This window comes from Neoarius graeffei, chromosome 22 (genome assembly GCF_027579695.1).
Source record: "Neoarius graeffei isolate fNeoGra1 chromosome 22, fNeoGra1.pri, whole genome shotgun sequence".
NCBI lineage: Eukaryota > Metazoa > Chordata > Actinopteri > Siluriformes > Ariidae > Neoarius > Neoarius graeffei.
Window position 1 is genome coordinate 14,911,583 of NC_083590.1, and position 14,516 is coordinate 14,926,098.

The window sequence follows — 14,516 nt, forward strand, 5'->3', positions numbered from 1 at the left end:
AACCTAGCTAATGGTTCCTTCAGTAATGCTACAAAACATGTGACTATCATAATTTGTAAAGAGGTTAAATAAATAAATAAATAAATAAATAACGCTACCCAGATCTCTAATATTTATATCTGTGTGTCTGGCAGCTGAGTAACATGAACACTGTGAGTAAGCTAGCCAATGTCTGTGGAAAACAATTTAGCATTTACACAGACATTGCAAAGGCACAGTGATCACAGAAACAAGACAAAACCATCTACAAAGTTAAAATTTCCCTCAGATATGTTGGTAAAATCCTAAAAAAAAATAATATCTAGTTTCACAAATGTCACATTGTATTAGCACTGTTAGTGCTGTATTAGCACAGTTAGCACTGTATTAGCACTGTGTTAGTGCTGTATTAGCACAGTTAGCACTGTATTAGCACTGTGTTAGTGCTGTATTAGCACAGTTAGCACTGTATTAGCACTGTGTTAGTGCTGTATTAGCACAGTTAGCACTGTATTAGCACTGTGTTAGTGCTGTATTAGCACAGTTAGCACTGTATTAGCACTGTGTTAGTGCTGTATTAGCACAGTTAGCACTGTATTAGCACTGTGTTAGTGCTGTATTAGCACAGTTAGCACTGTATTAGCACTGTGTTAGTGCTGTATTAGCACTGTATTAGCACAGTTAACACTGTATTATCACTGACCATTAATTGAACTTCCGTAATATCGAGACATATTGAGAAACATCAACAATGAGCAGCAAGTCATGAACTTAATCTGAGACATTGCAAAATATTTCAGCTTCTGATGTTGTAAATATTCCAAGACGGGGCCATTCATGTGGATACGGTGAACGAACACACACACACGCGCTCATATGCACTAATATCTTTTCAGGGCATGATGGTATGACTGCAGTCAAGCTTTCAAAACTGCAGTGAGATTTATGATGAGATTAACTCATATGACCTCTCTTTTTTTCTTGCAGGCTCAACACACACACACACACACGCACACGCATTGTTTGTCTTACTATCCTAATGAGGACCTTCCACTGGCATCATTATTATTGCAGTTTATTAATACTATGCCTGCTCCTAAACCTAACCTTAACCTCATAATGAAAAGGAAACTCTCTCTCTCTCTCTCTTTCTCTCTCTTTTGTTTAAAAAAAAACACAACAGCAATTTCCTTGTGAGGACCATTCAAATGTCCTCACAAGGTCGAAATTGTCAGATTTTACGATCCTTGTGGGGACATTTGGCCCTCAGTTGCTTATAAAAACAAACAAGCAAACAAACAAACACACACACACACAGTTTGTCTTACTATCCTTCTGAGGACCTTCCACTGGCATAATTATTAATGCAGTTAATAAAAGCTTTGCCTGCCCCTAAACCTAACCTCAACTTTAACCTTAACCTCAGTAATGCAAAGGAAACATTTTGGCTCTTTTAATTTATTTTTGTTAAACAACAACAACAGCAACACTTTTCTTTTGAGGACCATCCAAATGTCCCCACAAGGTCGAAATTGTTAGATTTTACTATCCTTGTGGGGGGCATTTGGTCCTCAATAGTATATAAAAAATACAAACAAACAAATGCACACACACACACACACACACTGTTTGTCTTACTATCCTTCTGAGAACCTTTCACTGACATAACTGTTAATGCAGTTAATTCATGCTGTCCCTGCCCCTAAACCTAATCTTAACCTTAAGATACTTTTCTTTTGGGGCCCATCCAAATGTCCCCACAAGGTGAAAACTGTCAAATTGTACTATCCTTGTGGGGACATTTGGTCCTCAGTCGTACACACACATATACACACTTGTACTTCTATCTTTGTGGGGACTCACTGATATAACACATTCCCTAGCCTCTTACCCTAACCTTAACCATCACAACTAAATGCCTAACCCCGCGCCTTACCCAAACCCAAACCTAAACCTCATTCTAACCTGAACCCTGAAACTAGGTCTTAACCCTCAAACAGCCTTTTGAAGAAGTGAGGACCAGCCAAAATGTCCTCACTTCCCAAAAATGTCCTCACTCTGTTGGTAAAAAACACATTCCAATCTTTAATATGTAGCAAGTATAAGTACACACACACACACACACACACACACACACAGAGCTGCTAACAAAACATTAAGTGAGTATATGATGATTATGTTCTGTATTTATCAGAAAGATATTGTGCAAGATAAACTTATAGGAAGGGCGGCACGGTGGTGTAGTGGTTAGCGCTGTCGCCTCGCAGCAAGAAGGTTCTGGGTTTGAGCCCTGTGGCCAGCGAGGGCCTTTCTGTGCGGAGTTTGCATGTTCTCCCCATGTCCGCGTGGGTTTCCTCCGGGTGCTCTGGTTTCCCCCACAGTCCAAAGACATGCAGGTTAGGTTAACTGGTGACTCTAAATTGAGCGTAGGTGTGAATGTGAGTGTGAATGGTTGTCTGTGTCTATGTGTCAGCCCTGTGATGACCTGGCGACTTGTCCAGGGTGTACCCCGCCTTTCGCCCGTAGTCAGCTGGGATAGGCTCCAGCTTGCCTGCGACCCTGTAGAACAGGATAAAGCGGCTACAGATAATGAGATGAGATGAGATAAACTTATAGGAATGATTAGGTACATTAGACATGTAGTGCAAAAGTAGCATGAATATCAGTAAACAGTACAACTGTTATTTCTGCGCAGAAATCTGATTTTCCATTAAGCGATTCCATTCAGTGGAACTGCGTTCCTTTGACTCATATGGACGGCAACAACATTGTGCTTGTTGTTTGTATGAATAGATAGATAGATAGATAGATAGATAGATAGATAGATAGATAGATAGATAAAACTTGTAACAATCGCCAGTGTGTTGAAGCAGCTGGTAAGCAGGGGATTAAGACACCTCATCTGTTTTCCCCTTCAAGGGTTCTGTGTGTGTGTATGTGTGTGTGTGTGTGTGTGTGCAGTTTTACATTGTGGTTTTGACAATGGTGGTGTATCACATTGCCCAAATGCCTGGGCCCACCTGGTGCCCTCGAAGCAGGAGGCGAGGCCATAATGATAGGGACAAATGGTGAGATGCTCAGAGAAGAGCCAAACACATAGACACACACGCACACAGGAGCAAGTGAGCCAAAATGAGTCACCTCCTGCTGGCCATGTGCTGCCACAGTGTGTGTGTGTGCGCGTGTGTGCGCGCATGCTGCTCAGTTGCAGTTTAACTGCTGCCACCAAACACACAAAGCCAATAAAGGTAACAAGGCTCATGTGCTTTCTCTCACACACACCTGACACATGGCTAGCATAACACAGTATGTGTTATGGTGTGTATATAAATGTGTGTATGTAATGACTAGCCTTGTATCCTTGCTAACTCAGTCACGTCTGCTAATTTATTCAGCCAAAGTGCAGCGCTCGGGTTGCGTGTGTTTAAGTGCAGCACTTTCAGGAACGCCGGTCATGTCGATGATGCCGTGCGCAGACGTGAATTCTCACGGGTCACTTTATTTTCATCTCACCGCCGCCATCATTAGTGTATCAAAGCTCTCATAATGTCCTGCGGTCTGTTAAGGCTTTGATTGAATGCAGCGTGTTTACTTTCATCTTTGTGGTCGTGGCTGTGTGCTGTATAGGCCTGCGTTAGTCATGCTGCACGCTCTCATCTCGCCTTCCGTTATGCTAGATAAACTACAGAACTCCCAAACCAGAGCAATGTTTGTTTTTCTTACAGGAGTTACACCCCTTCCTCTGGGAGCAGGCACCTGCCATGTTCGTGCCTGACTATAGACACACACACACACACACACACACACACACACAGATACACACACACATATGCACACATGGCACTTATCTGCTAGACACATCATAAAGATTTTAATGACTGGCCCCTGTGTCCTGCCTGCCAGGTAACTTGGGCTCTCATGCTGCACATCTGGGCACCTCTGCATTTCTTTGAGTGCTAATGATGTGTACCGACTGAATCTTTGAAGTGTACTGACTACACTAAACATATCATTGAAACAATTTTGCAAATCTTGACAAAAATGAAACTTAAATGACTTCTATATCTAGAGTGACTTCAGATAAACTGTGACAGACACGGAGGCAGCCTGAAGGTTAGGGAAGCAGCCTTGGGTCCAAAAGGTCGCCGGTTTGATTCCTGGGACCAGCAGGAAAAATGTGAGGGGAGTTGAATGAATGAATGAATGAGCAGCACTTTCCCATCCCTCTGGATCTCATACCAAATTTCGACCCTTTCTGAGCATTTCAACCAAAAATAAATTGGTTCGGAGCCTGAAAACTTGGGTCCCAGCTGGAACCAAAATATTGCTGGTTTTTCCAGCATGAACCACGATGGCATCAGTGGGCGTGTCATTAGTTTGGAGAGGAAGTGGAGCACCGGAATGGAGAACGCAATGGAAAAGGATACATCTTCAAGAAAAAATGGAGCAAAAACAAATATCTTTGCCCAGAATGATGGAACTGTCAGTTCACAGCCAAAGGTAAACCTGCGCATGCACACACGGACTTCCTCTGTCTGCTTGACTGCGAGAAGCGAGCGATTTCATGCACATTATTTGCTTTAATCCCCTCAAATTAAATAACTTCCCAGACACAGAACGGCCTGATATTTTGTGAGATATTACAGAAATAAACATATATCACAATGACCACATTTCAGAGCGAACTAAATTTCACCCATTTTCTGAAATCGAAAGGCCGTCTAGCTTTAAAGCATAATGATTATTGTAAATAGACCTGCTTTCTGATAAACTTTGTTAATCACTTTCCTTTCATTGAACTAGTACATAGGAATAAAAAAGGTTACGGTCAGGACGAGTGAAAAATCTTACTGCTTGCTGGACTGGACAAGTGGATTAAAAGATTAATGTCGAACCCTGTATTACTGAGAAAAAGTTCTCTGTCCTGAATAATTAATGACGTTACAAAGCACTGACATGGGAGACTCCTTCTGTAAAACCCAATCCTTTGAGAAAACTTACTCATATCAACAATTACAGGTTTCTTCTTTGTGAGATAATATTTGATAGGTTATATTTATGTGTTTAGTCAACGTGGAAATGATTCAAATTTTGTACACTAGGCTTACACAAGTCAAGTGATTAGTGTGAACTTTGCTCCAGGGGTGTGTGTGTGGGATGTCAGTCTAGCTGTCAGTCTTTCCGCTCTGCCACACCTCATGTGGTCATGTTTACTCCGTGTGCACACCTGTAACCCACATGAGCTCATGTCTGGAGTTTATACCCTCAGTATAGGGTTTTTCCCTGCCGGTGTCTTGCTTTTTGCTTCATTCGTACTCCTAAGCTCTTTTTTTTTTCTAAACGTTGTTCTCTTGCCGTGGGCCGCGTGCACACCAGATTCCCGCGCTCGTTCTCAGGCGTGGCCGCACACAACATAGCATGCATTCCTCAACACAGGACGGAATGCAGTCTTCTTTCCAAAAACCACAAACATCCATTCATGAACGGACATGGAGAGACAATCAAAGAGCTGTGGCTGCAAATTAGATCTATCCACTTTTAAACACGCTCGTTTAGGCTTAACCGTAACAGGGGCAGCTGTCAAATTTTTTCCACTGTGTAATGCACAGACACACAGCGTTAGAACAGAAACGTTCTGTTTATGTAGTGAATATAGGAGCGTGGAATTTTACCCACTGATTCATGTCTGCTGAGTGTGGTTATGGGGTAACATCACAGTGTAGTCATTCGGGGCCGAGCCAGACCATTTACAGTGGGTTGGCCAGGTTAGACCCAGTGAGATTATCAGGGTTCATCTGTCTCTCTGTGACCTGAGTCGCAGCCTCTTCTGACATAACATGCACAGAGCTAAGTAACTAATTAGCTAAGTTTGTTTATTGTTTATAACGCTACAGAAAGTCATAGCTAGCTTAAGACTAGGTCAGCATTATAATTTCAGTCTCATTAGATCCAGAAAATCCAATAATATGCCTCCACATCATGAATATTTTTACATTCACATGAAAATGTTTGACTAGTGTTTATTCACATGTTTGTTTGTTTGTTTGTTTGTTTGTTGTGGTCACTGGGGCTGGGGAATAGTGTTAGCTAGTTAAAATTGCTAAAATTAACTTTCATTTTTCCCAGAGATGCTGTAGTGCACATTCTGTATATTCAAACACTGATTTACCAAGTCATTTAGTTTCGCATCATATGAGATCGGTAACTGGACTCACTACTATTGCTCCTACAACTACTACTACTATTATTACTACTACTACCACTACTACTACGATTACTACTACTGGGGCGGCACGGTGGTGTAGTGGTTAGCACTGTCGCCTCACAGCAAGAAGGTCCAGGTTCGAGCCCCGTGGCCGGCGAGGGCCTTTCTGTGTGGAGTTTGCATGTTCTCCCCGTGTCCACGTGGGTTTCCTCCGGGTGCTCCGGTTTCCCCCACAGTCCAAAGACATGCAGGTTAGGTTAACTGGTGACTCTAAATTGAGCGTAGGTGTGAATGTGAGTGTGAATGGTTGTCTGTGTCTATGTGTCAGCCCTGTGATGACCTGGCGACTTCTCCAGGGTGTACCCTGCCTTTTGCCCGTAGTCAGCTGGGATAGGCTCCAGCTTGCTTGCGACCCTGTAGAAGGATAAAGCGGCTAGAGATAATGAGATGAGATGAGATTACCACTACTACAGCAACTACTACTAGTAATATTACTACTACTACTATTACTACTACAACAGCTACTACTACTAATATTACTACCACTACTACTACTACAACAACTACTACTAGTAATATTACTACTACTACTATTACTACTATAACAGCTACTACTACTAATATTACTACTATTACCACTACTACTACTACTACTACAACAGCTACTACTACTACTACTACTACTATTACTACTACAACAGCTACTACTACTAATATTACTACTACTACCACTACTACTACTACAACAGCTACTACTACTACTATAGCAACTACTACTAGTAATATTACTACTACTACTACTACTACTACTACTAGTATCACCACTGCTAGTATTACCACTACCACTGCTACTACAAGTATTGCCACTGCTACTATGACTACTGCTATGACCAATAATAAGAAGAAGAGAAGAAGAAGGAGAAGAATTAATAGTACTGCTGCCCACCCTTTTGCGACACCCATGGCTGTTATAAAAGTTATTTATTATGTCTTGAGTCTGAATGTTGTTTATGGTAACTGCCTTCCAGGTCAGGACTCATTTGCACATGACTACTCTGGTTAAATCAATAACATAAGAAAAATCATCAAAGTTGGCAAGACAGGAAGCGAAGGCAGCATAAGGGGCAAGTAAGGAAATGAGGAATGAGTGAAAAGGGAACTAAAGAGTGGTAGAAGGTGCAGTGCCAGAAATAAGCAAGGTCTCGACCAAAATCCCCATCCCCCCTTCCTCCGAAAAGTATTAGTCACAGATCCTCAGTGGGTGAGTAAGTCTTCCATCTCCAGCTACCCCGGCAAGTGGCCTCACAGGCATGCTACTGTGAAAGGAGGATGGATAGATGCAGCATTATAACCCCCTGCTGAGCAGTGACAGGGTGAATGGAGTAGATGGAGCGTTAAAACCCCTAGTGATGGGTTAATGGGGCATTGGAAATCCTCGCTGAGGAGTTGATGGCGTTCTTTGCTGAGATGCAGAGTTGGGTAAAGAACTATAACATCACTGTTATTGGTTGATGAGGCTTTATTGATCCTTGCTGAGGGGGTGAGTCATGGTGAGGCGTGGAGATGGTGGATAAAGGGTGGATGGAGTATTATAACCCCTAACTGAGGGGTTATTGGAGAATGGATTTAGGACTTGAAAGGGTGTACTGAGCAATATCCCCCCACCCCACCCTGGTAAATGGTGCTATAGTAAAATATAGTGGTGGTAGTTCAACGGTTAAGGCTCTGTGCTCCTGATCAGAAGGTCAGGGGTTCAAGCCCCAGCCAAGCTACCACTGTTGGGCCCTTGAGCAAGTTCCTTAACCCTCTCTGTTCCAGGGTTGCTGTATCATGACTGACCCTGTGCTCTGACCACATCTTCTGAACGAGCTGGGATATGCAAAGAAGATAATCTCACTGTGCTGTAATGTACATGTGACAAATAAAGGCTTCTTCTTCTTCTATATTAACAATTACACACACTTATTAAAAACCTGTTCATAGAATCAATAAACCTCACACTGATGTATAGAGGTGTTGATGGGGAATTAAAACCTCTGGTTGAAGGATGAAAGGACATTATAACCTCTACTGACCTCTCAGATGAAGCTGGGAAGGATCCCATTATAAATATTAATTAATATTCATTTTTAGGAAATGATGTAATGTCATGCTGTAATCTCGTGCTTCAATGAAAAAAACAACAACAGCATATTAATAACATTTCCCCGGTATTTTTGGATGCAATTACATTGTTTAGAACTCGAATGAAACATGCCATGCTAATAATGAAATTGCTGATTCATATCCTAATATTGTCCAAAAATAAAGGCCAAAAGGCCCGGAATAATTTTAGCATTTTAGTGAAAATGAGGAAGTACACAGGGTCTTATTTCTGTATCAAGGGTTAAATACAAACTGCATTAAGATCTTGTTAAAGGTAAAATGGAAGGCGGAAAGATCTGAGAATATTATCATGATGTTTAGCTATCATTTGGGATGTAAATGGATTCGTACTGTTTGTATTTGTCCTGGCGCTCCTTTGAGATTATCCATGTATATTTGATGATTTTTGAGTCAAGATCAATTCGCCTTATGGGTGATGGAGGTGGACATGGAGTCCGGTTTACTGGAGAGACAGAAACAAAGGGAAAAAAAAGAATATGTATGTATGCACTAATAATATACATTTGCTTAAATAAAACACCGAGCCAGATGAGAGAAAAGAAGGGAGATTGATGATATTATATATATCTTTAAGTATAAGACAAGTACAGAGAGCTGGTGAGAGGGAAATAAAACAAATAAAGAGCAAAGCTCATGGACAAATATGGCAATAAGTTCAGGTAATACTGCAGCCGGATGGGAGGGACAGGAAGTTAGACTGACGCTAAGGTGTGCACTCGACCAGGTGGAGCGGAGAGATAGAGCAGGGGAAAGAGAGAAAGAGAGAAAGAGGGTGGGGTTGAGTAGGTAAACTAGAATACTCTGATTTATTGAAGTGAGGAAGCAGGAGGGAGAGAGAGAGAGAGAGAGAGAGAGAGACTGACAGAGACTGACAGAGACAGAGAGACAAAGAGAGACTGACACAGAGATAGACTGATAGAGAGAGACTGACAGTGAGAGAAAGGGGGGGACAGAGAGAGAGAGAGAGAGAGAGAGAGAGACTGACAGTGAGAGAAAGGGGAGGGGGAGAGAGAGAGAGAGACTGACAGAGACAGAGAGACAAAGAGAGACTGACACAGAGATAGACTGATAGAGAGAGACTGACAGTGAGAGAAAGGGGGAGGGACAGAGAGAGAGAAAGAGAGAGAGAGAGAGAGAGAGAGAGAGAGAGAGACTGACAGTGAGAGAAAGGGGGAGGGAGAGAGAGACTGACAGTGAGAGAAAGGGGGAGGAGAGAGAGAGAGAGGCTGACAGAGACATAGACTGACAAAGAGTAGGAGAGGGAGAGAGAGACACAGAGAGAGACTGAGAGAGAGAGACTGACAGAGAGAGGGGAGAGAGAGACTGACAGAAAGAGAAAGGGGAGAGAGAGAGAGACTGACAGAGAGAGGGGGAGAGAGAGACTGACAGAAAGAGAAAGGGGAGAGAGAGAGACAGAAAGAGAAAGGAGAGAGAGAGAGACTGACAGAGAGAGGGGGAGAGAGAGACTGACAGAAAGAGAAAGGGGAGAGAGAGACAGAAAGAGAAAGGGGAGAGAGAGAGAGACTGACAGAGAGAGGGGGAGAGAGAGACTGACAGAAAGAGAAAGGGGAGAGAGAGAGACAGAAAGAGAAAGGAGAGAGAGAGAGAGAGAGAGAGAGAGACTGACAGAGACAAAGAGAGACAGAGAGAGAGACTGACAGACAGAGAGAGAGAGACTGACAGAAAGAGAAAGAGGGGGAGAGAGAGACTGACAGAGACAAAGAGAGACAGAGAGAGACTGACAGAAAGAGAAAGAGGGAGAGAGAGAGAGAAAAAGGGGGAGAGAGACTGAGAAAGAGAGAGGGGGAGAGAGAGGGAGAGAGAGACAGAAAGAGAAAGGGGAGAGAGAGAGAGACTGACAGAGAGAGGGGGAGAGAGAGACTGACAGAAAAAGGGGAGAGAGAGAGACAGAAAGAGAAAGGGGGAGAGAGAGAGAGAGACTGACAGAGACAAAGAGAGACTGACAGACAGAGAGAGAGAGAGACTGACAGAAAGAGAAAGAGGGGGAGAGAGACTGACAGAGACAAAGAGAGACAGAGAGAGACTGACAGAAAGTGAAAAAGGGGGGAGAGAGAGAGACTGAGAAAGAGAGAGGGGGAGAGAGAGGGAGAGAGAGAGACAGAAAGAGAGAGACAGAGAGAGAGACTGACAGAAAGAGAAAGGGAGAGAGAGAGACATAAAAGGAGAGAGAGAGAGAGAAACATAAGGAGAGATAGAGAAACATAAAAGGAGAGAGAGAGAGAGAGAGAGAGAGAGAGAGAGAAGTGTGTGTTATTCTAAGGAAGTCCTTCACACACAGCACTGAGATTTGTCATCTTTGCCAGTTCCTGACAGTTTGGTGTTGAAAGCTCTTTATAGAAATGTAAACAGGACGAACCGGAGTGAGCACAAATCTCTAAAAATAACAAAAAAATCAGGGTAAAACACACCGCACACTGTGACTCGGGTGCTTAAAGAATCAGTTTCTTAAATCAAAGATATTCATTCATTCATTCATTCATTCATTCATTCGATACATCCCTACCCTTTCATCTTTAGTGAGTCTGCTCAGGCTCTGGTTCACATTCTGTTACAGTGATGGAAATCACAAAGCCACCATTTCAAGATCAAGATTATTGTTCCTGTAAATCTGCTGGATGCGATCTAATGACATTTGTAATGAAAACGGGTTCTATGTGTTCTATTTTAAGCCAAATGTTTCTTGTTGAGGCGGCACTGTCGCCTCACAGCAAGAAGGTTCTGTGTTCAAGCCCAGTGGCCGACAGGGCTATGTTCTCCCCGTCAGGGCCGCGTTAACCCTTGCCGAGGCCCTGGGCAGACACCCCCCCTGAGGCCCCACCCCCACCTGTTGTCAACTGCGCTCAGCAAATTCACCCCCTCAGACGTGCCTGTCTAACTAGACACAGAAACTTAAATAATGACAGTGGCACAATTAGAAATACTATTGAACGATAAAACTTTATATCCATCAACACCTATTTAATCGAGAAAAAGCGATGGTGAAATAGGCAATTGCATGGTGAAAAAATCCATCAGACATCACGGTTAACAAGTCTGGTTAACTAAAGTTTAGCCTCAAGAAGCCTTTGAATGAGTGAGTCAATGAACAACATGTCAAGAACATAACCTCGGCCTACAACAGTTTCTTTAGTATTCAGAACAAGAACATTCATTTGGTATATAACCGTTCGTTTTCATTTTGGAATCCAGGTGACTTTTAACTTGTGAAAACAAAGAGCGATAACAAAGAAAGAAAAATATCTTGCTTCTCAGAAATAAATCTCAAAATGTTAGGCTATGTGAAACATTTCATCCTTTCACACACGTAATGTCCCAAACAGCAGTGGCACACAGCTTTGCACATTCAGTTTGACAGCCATGGGTCAACTTACAAGGGCACTTTCCTACTTTTCTGGAAAGCGAGGTCATTAATTAAATCATTGAACTCAAGCTGGCGTAGCGTGTGAAGACATGGTGGACAGTGATCATATTGACAGTGATGGGTGATTTATGCGACGGGACAAGGTGGGCTTCCTTACGGGTGGCGAAATGCATCAAAAATGTTATCAATATGATCAAAACTTCTGAAAATATCGTTTCATATTTTCCGATCTCGCTACCTCCGAGGCCCCCTAGTGGCCGAGGCCCTGGGCAGCTGCCCATGAAGCCCATTAGGATAACGCGTCCTTGCTCCCCGTGTCTGTGTGGGTTTCCTCCGGGTGCTCCGGTTTCCCCCACAGCCCAAAGACATGCAGCTTCGGGTAATTGGTGGCTCTAAATTGACAGTAGGTGTGAATGTGAGTGCGAATGGTTGTGTGTCTCTATGTGTCAGTCCTGTGATGATCTGGTGATTTGTCCAGGGTGTACCCCGCCTTTCGCCCGTAGTCAGCTGGGATAGGCTCCAGCTTGCCCGCGACCCTGTACAGGATAAGTGGCTCCAGATAATGGATGGATGGATGGATGGCTTTTTTTTCATGGTATATCGGATATATTCTATTCAGCTAGCATGATACTGAATGAGTTGAAGACGAGTAGCTGAATGGAATATATCTGATAGACCATGAAAAAAACCCAGCCAATATTATTATTATTATTATTATTATTATTATTATTATTATTATACATTCCTTTCGGTGTTCAACGCATCTTTCTCTTTCAAAATTCTCTCAAAATCTTCTGTATTTAATGAAGCAAACATAGTGGCCATGTTTGCTTACAAATTATCACAGTCACTCACTAGCACGGAAGTCTTACATCTCCGACATGTGACGTCGTGTTGTCTTGACAACCGTGCAATATCATAACCATATTGAACGCTCATTCTTCATTGAGTAGAGTGATGTAATACATGCAGGATAAGTGATATGCTAACAATATTGCATGCTATCAAACCAAATGAATGAAACTAGAAGGGAATAGAACACGTTTTTATTCCATCGAAAAAGTGTCCTGTATGGATAATAATATATTATATTTTATTCCTTTTTAATTTATCCTCTATTTATGTATATTTTATTCTGTACTTGAGCTGCTGCAACACCTGAATTTTCCCTCATGGAGATCAATAAAAATCTGATCTTATCTTAAATATAAAGTTCTGAAATGTTTAATAGTTACAGGAAATTACATCTGTACTGAGGTGATCTGTGATCTCATTGCAGAACCCCTACACTAAAAACTATCCCAAACTACCTCGTGTACACTTTGGATCTAAAAACCAATTGAATTTTCCCTTAAGTTTATCTTTATTTATCTCTAAGTTTAGATGCTGAAAAAAACCCTCTTAAGTGAATCCCTTCTGTCTTTTTTAAGAGTCAGATTTCCCTTAAGTCACCTCTTAAAAACAGCTAGAGAACTTCCCTGAGGGTTAATTACAGCGACTTTAAACTTTAATCTGAAGATGATTGTGGAACTGGGCTGAGTTTTTGGAGGTGTCTGAAAAAGAGGATGCTTAAGTGAGTTTTTCATCACAAAGAAAATACCCTTGGAGTGAGGGTAAGGTACTAAGAGAGTACAGATGATGGCCTTGACCTTGTACACAGTGTAATCATGTTCTCCATTTTCTTTCATCTAAAACACTCTGATCTGCTTCAGATCAGTGACACTTGCATTTAGTCACTGTTTATCACTCAGACACAGAACATCAGTTTATGTTGGACTGATTTGATTTGACGTCTGGACACTGAACTGATGTGATGGTGAATAAAGCTGAATATTTTATGAAGCAGTGACACCTAGCGGTCAGACACAAAAGGGTTGTTTATAGACGTGAATTTGGTTTCTCATCTCATCTCACTATCTCTAGCCGCTTTATCCTTCTACAGGGTCGCAGGCAAGCTGGAGCCTATCCCAGCTGACTACGGGCGAAAGGCGGGGTACACCCTGGACAAGTCGCCAGGTCATCACAGGGCTGACACATAGACACAGACAACCATTCACACCTACGGTCAATTTAGAGTCACCAGTTAACCTAACCTGCATGTCTTTGGACCGTGGGGGAAACCGGAGCACCCGGAGGAAACCCACGCGGACACGGGGAGAACATGCAAACTCCACACAGAAAGGCCCTCGCCGGCCCCGGGGCTCAAACCCAGGACCTTCTTGCTGTGAGGCGACAGCGCTAACCACTACACCACCGTGCCGCCCCGTGAATTTGGTTTATGTGAGTAAAAATATCTCATTCATCTCATTATCTCTAGCCGCTTTATCCTTCTACAGGGTCGCAGGCAAGCTGGAGCCTATCCCAGCTGACTACGGGCGAAAGGCGGGGTACACCCTGGACAAGTCGCCAGGTCATCACAGGGCTGACACATAGACAACCATTCACACTCACATTCACACCTACGGTCAATTTAGAGTCACCAGTTAACCTAACTTGCATGTCTTTGGACTGTGGGGGAAACCGGAGCACCCGGAGGAAACCCACGCGGACACGGGGAGAACATGCAAACTCCACACAGAAAGGCCCTCGCCGGCCCCGGGGCTCGAACCCAGGACCTTCTTGCTGTGAGGCGACAGCGCTAACCACTACACCACCGTGCCGCCCCGTGAATTTGGTTTATGTGAGTAAAAATATATATCAAATAAATGTGCTGTTCTTTCAAAAACAAACAAATGAACAATATTAATGACTCGATTAAAAGTGAATTAGTAATCACAAAACATG